The sequence below is a fragment of the Rousettus aegyptiacus genome, unplaced genomic scaffold (genome assembly GCF_014176215.1).
Source record: "Rousettus aegyptiacus isolate mRouAeg1 unplaced genomic scaffold, mRouAeg1.p scaffold_m13_p_13, whole genome shotgun sequence".
Lineage (NCBI taxonomy): Eukaryota > Metazoa > Chordata > Mammalia > Chiroptera > Pteropodidae > Rousettus > Rousettus aegyptiacus.
The window spans coordinates 28065344-28071314 of record NW_023416288.1 but is presented as its reverse complement, the minus strand read 5'-3'; the positions used below and the strand labels follow the sequence as shown (position 1 = coordinate 28071314).

Here is a 5971-nt window from a genome sequence, read left to right as displayed (position 1 = left end):
ATATTAAAGGCAAAACAACATAGTAATCAATTGAATATATTTTATTTATATTTCTGGTATATTAGTGATTCATTAGTGATTAGAGATTGATGACAGGCTTCTTGAGACCTTTTTGCACTCAGAATGATTTCATAATTTTCAAAAACTGATCTAGGGATATTTGTCTTAATACACTATTTTTAATGAAAATCTCTTTCATAAGAATAGGCTTTAAAGAGAAATTTCTTAATTTTCCTCTGTGTTTGAGATTATGATCTCCATACAATCGACATCCTTGTTTATGTGGTTTCACTAAGCATATGTGACTATAGATAGAAGTAGAACTTCTGAGAATAGAAAACTTTATGCATAATGCCAGATTCACTTCATAAATTTTGATGCTGAAATATTTTAGTTACTATTTAAATGACACTAAATTCAAATTTAGTAACTTTAGAACAACTTGCACAGTGGTGTGATTAGAACGCACAATGGCTATATTCTTCATACTCTAAATTTGTGAAGACATGTGATGCACACTGATTCTGTGAGAGCCACAGAAGTGTAAGAAAAAAAAGGTATGGCTGTGGGTCCCAAGGTGGGAACCTCCAAAAGCAGCTACATCCTGTAACACAGAGGCAACACAGCTTAGCCATGCTAACCTGATCATCCTTTCTGGAATTTAATTCTGTCTTATCCATGGCTCGTCCCCGGCTATAGCTCTTAGTTTTAGGGTTATTTCCTATTGATCCCCACTAATCCTCTCAAGAGCACTATCTTTACATAATCACTCAAGCCAGGAGCCCTTTCCTTCACTTTACCTACCACATACCAGTCAATAGCTGGATCCTGTACATGAACGATTCTTAAATACTTTCACCTTCATCCCATGACTAACTCCTTATTTCTAAGCCTAATAATTTCTTGCATGAACTATTTCAAACACCCTTCTAATTCTTTCCCGACCTCAAGCCATTCACTTTCTAATTCATCCTTTACTTCCTAACCAAGGTGAACTTTCGAAAGTATACATTTCACACTGTCTCTTTAATAGCTCTCCTACTTTCAAATTCCTTAGTAAAGAATCTAGTAACCTCTATGAATGCGTATCATCTCAAAAAGCCTCAAGAAATCTGTTCTCAATGTAATGTTTACAGTTTTCTTAGCATGCAGACTCCCTCCCATGTCATGCCGAGGAATGTCCTTATATCCCACTGTCATCTTATCATGTGTTATCTTCCTACTCCAGTCTCCTCAGGCTCAGCTCAGGCATTGTCACCTCTGTGATGTCTGCCCCTGAGCTAAGTGTTCTTTTATTTCTTCTCCCATATTGCTTATTGCTCCATTATTACTTATTTTCTTATCTGTGTAGACTTCTAAAATAAACTAAACATTTCTTGACTATGTCTTGTTCACTATATTGTATACCCAGCATCTAGCACAATACCTAAAGCATACAAAAAGCCCAACACACGTCTGCTGAATAAAGGCACAAAATTATGACTCCAGTTGCTGGTCCTTACTTCTGGTTCCTAAGCTCTATGGAAAGGAGAGAAGGTAAAGCAGGATAAGTGAGGGCAAAGAGAAGGAATCCATTGTGTGATATGCACTCATAAGTACTGTTCATATATTCTCTCTAGTCCTCACAACATCTTGTGATGTAGGTATTATGATTCTGAAGTACGAGGGGAAGAAACTCAAGTTGAGACATTAACTGTCCAAGGTTACAGAGCTGGGACTCAAATTCTGATTTATATGTCTCAAAATCTTGTGTCCTTTCCACTCCCAAACTTGCCTTAACAATTTTTTTCCCCAGTAGACAGAAAAATATGTTTTGCAATTAAGGCTGAAACTATTCTGAGATAGTATTTTCTCTCTAAATAACGTGTAAAGCTTGTTTGCCAGATTGTTTGAATGATGGCTGCCATGAGATAACCAGAGAAGCATGAAAAATGATGTAATCAAGCTGACATTTGTAGTTAGACTGAGTTAGGTTAGATTTGCCAGTAAGTGCCTTTGAAACATTGTTTATAAATTCTAATAACTTACTTTATGTAATTAACAGATAAATACTTTAGCTTTATTTTTCCCTAGTTTGTTGGACATGTGCATAATTTGCAATTTTTATCAATGGTCAGTTTTTTCTTTGTTACTTACTGTGTAATATAGATGCAAGAACTCAGTCACTTCAAAGGAAGCTCTATAATTTGGATAAGTCCTTAAGAATGTGGATCAAATTGAATAAAGCATGGAACTTTCGTTTTATTTTTTATTACTATATGTTTATATTCTAGTAAGTAGATAAAAAGAACAGAATATTTCACTACTGCATTAGACCGATGATTGATCTAGACCAGAATTCTGATACCAAGAGACATCTCGTGCGATGGGCCTTAGCAGATGGAGGGAGGGTACTGCTATCCGCCCTGAAAAATATCTTAACGATTACTTATACCTCAGAGTTACTCAGGCTCTTGCCATTAGTAAAATGCCCAAATCCTTTAAAATATAATGCACATTGCTTAATTTTCTTATTCATAAAAAGAGGAAAAATGGAAAAATAAATAAAATCAAAATCATGTAATCACATCACTTAGAATATCTTTTGTAATTTGTGTCTCTTCAGGGTTTTTCTTTCCATGTATTTTTCCAAAATATGCCTTTTCTAAAAATGCCATTATGCCTTTTCCTAGTTAATTTTCATTTGGCAATATACCATGGTTATTACCATAGCCTTCAATATCCTCCTCAATACCATTTTAATGGTTGCATAGTATTTCATCAAATGAATTTGTCATTATATGCTTAACCAGTTCAGAATTACTGAGCATTTAGATGCTTCCAATTACTTTGTATTTAATACTTAAAAAACAACAACAACAACAACAAAACCCTGTCTTTTTTAGCAATATTTTTCTTAGTATAATGTCTAAAATTTTTGTGCAATTTATTATTTTTGGTTTACATCAAGTCTCTTATTAAATCTAATTATATACTAATGGAATTAATTACACATTATTTGAAGTAGACACGTGCAAGTGTATTTTAATAGAGTATCTTTTCTTCTTAGCGTTTTAGGGATCTAGTCCCCAAAATAGTTATGGCAGAGAGTTCTTCCACATGTACTTGTGCTTAGATAGTTTCAAGTTCTAAAGTAGTATAATTAGAACAATACCCGGACATAGCAAACAATAAATATTTGTTGATGTGTTAATTAGATCAAAAGAAAGTGACAACCAACTACAAAATGAGCTCTTTCAGGGATGCCATGCTTATAACAGGTCCATCATTCATTCTTTTATTTACCACATATTTTGTAAGACTCTATACTTTGCCAACAATTCTTGGATTAAAATTAAGTAGGTTAGTCGAGGAGGGCAAATCAGCTGGTACAGTACAATGTGATAATTTTATCAGAGGAGCATAAAAGCTGTCAAGGAAATTTACCATCTGAGAAACACAAATTAAAACAATGTGAGATACCACAACACACTCAAAAGAATGTCTAAATAACAAAATAACAGATAATACCAAATACTAGAGAGGGTGGGTAACAAACGGAACTCTCCAACACTACTGATGGGAGTCTAAATTGGTATAAACATCTGAAAATTTGTCACATGTGAAAATTTGTCAGTATCTATTAAAGCTAAGTGTCTGCATCCCCTCTGAACTAGCAATTTACCTGGAAATATAATCAATAGAAATTTATGCAACCAAAAGATATGCGTGAGAGTGTTCTCATGAGCACTATTCAGAACAACTGAATGTTAGCAGCACTATTAATGTCCATCGATAGCACAATAGAAACGCAAATTGTATATATTTCAGAATGGAATATCAAACACTGAGGATAAATTATAAAGGGGCTAGGCTGCTGTTAAAAGGCTGATATACTGATCTAGAATAAGGGTTTGAAATGGGGCCGTGGTTCTAAATTATAGAGAAAAGAGGTCAGAATGTACATTTAGATGATAATATTGACAGGACAGCTTTCTAACTGACTGCATATTCATAAAGAATGGAGGAGTTTAGGAATACTCCCAGGCATCTGTCATAGAATACTAGGTGAAGTGGTCAAGTCACCATCTATGGCTGAAGAATCTGTGTAATGCACAACCCTAAAAGATTACTTTCAAATCTCAGGCATCATAGGTTTATATATTTACTATGAAAAAAAAAATCTGGCAAATAGTAGTAAAGTATCTTATTTAAGGGGCAGACTCTTCCAATTCCCATAAATGTTCCATTTGGGCTAGTGGTAGCCCTGATGTGGTGCTTAATACCCAGAACAAGAACAAAAGAAGTAGAACGTGTTTTTATAGGTCAGTGGGAAGACGAAATGAATAATAAGCTCAGTTTTTAACCATTATACCTGAAGTTCATGAAATATTCAATTAGAAATGAATGGCAGGAAGTTGAATATGTAGGTATGAGTTGCAGGAGTCTTGCCTAGGCTAGCAACTAAATATAGAAGTCATCACCATGTAGGAGTTAATTGATAGTGAGAAAAGATCAGCCAGCCAAGAGTTGGAATCGAGAAGCAAAGAGGACCAAGGGCAAAAATCTGAACAACTTGGTCATCTAAAGAATGAAAAGTATTACAAAGAAGGCTAAAGATGGTCACCAGACAGATAGGGGATGAAAACAAAGGATGGTGATGGAAAACTGTGGAATATGGATTGAATAATGCTATTTATCATTGGCGAGTAGGACTACCTTAGCAAGAACAATCTCAGTGACATGATGTAGGTAGGAGCCGTTCAGAACAAATGGAGCAATTTTGTTTTTGTTTTGTTTTAGGATGGGAGAAACTGAAGGATGTTTATGCAGGGGAGAAAACCGATCAGTTGAAGAGCTTGAAAAGAAAGAATTTAAGGGCTAGGACCAAGATCTTAGAGAAAAAAAAATGGAAATATCTTAGACCCAAAACAGATATGAAAAAATCTGATTATGAGATGGAACACTTCATATTCTGAGACTGGACCTACAGCAGATGTATTCTATTATGAGTGATATGAAAGAGGGGACTCAAGAGAATTTATTTCTAAAAGCTTCTGTTTTGTCCATGAAATTGTATGGAAGGTCATGTGCTAAACATGAGAAAAAGAAAATAAAATGGCTGGGTAGGAAGTTTAAAAAGAGCATGTAAAAGTTTAGAGAGGAGAAAGAGACTGAACTAATCAAGCAAAGTAATAATGCAATTGAGCTCCCCTATTGCTGGAGAAGGAGAATAGTGCCTCGGATACTTTCAGGACTCTTGGTCTTCTGGGTGCAACACAAATCAAGTGAGAGAAGATGAATACAAATCCCCTGGATCTCTACAGGATTAATTCATGCAAAAAGGAAATAAAAAATACTCAACACGCAAAAGTCTTGTGAAGAAAATGAAAGAAAACCATAGAACATGCCAAAGGCCAAGGCAGACCTTCAGAAGATGTACCACAAGAGGCAGAAGGAGTTCCATGACCTTCTGAAGAAAGGTTAAGCCAGGAAGCGGAAGAAACCCTTAGAAGTGGGATGACTCTACCTGGCCAGGGATTTAAAGACGACACTCCCATTAGGCACCTGGACCCTGAATAAATGCTAAGAAGAGTAGAAGAGTTGGAAAGGCTTAGAGAAGAAAAAGAGCAAGAAACAAGTTTGTGATGATGCATTGGGAACAAAGACAGTCATGCAGTGTCCTCATCCTGTGTGCTTAAGGCCTCGAATTCTTTCTTATGTCTGAGAATAAAATCTGGTCCCTGCTTTCTTTCTGTTAGCATTTTCTGATGTATCTTTTACCTTTGTTTTAATCACCTAGTGGAATTTTGTTTTAGATAGTTTTCTTGTTAACAGCATCTCACTGGACTTTGTATTTTGACCCATTCTCCAGGTCTATTTTTCAATTGGGAAGTTTCACATGTATGCATGAAAATATGTTCATTCTATGTTGTAAAGTAAAACATAACAAGTTACAAAGCAGCATATTTAGTATCAGCTAACATATGTA

The 5971-nt window shown here is 35.2% G+C and overlaps 1 pseudogene; it reads left to right on the top strand.

The window, feature by feature from the left end:
• Positions 1-2318: 2318 nt before the first annotated feature.
• On the top strand, positions 2319-5707 carry LOC107507968 (annotated as a pseudogene).
• The last annotated feature ends 264 nt before the right edge of the window (positions 5708-5971 follow it).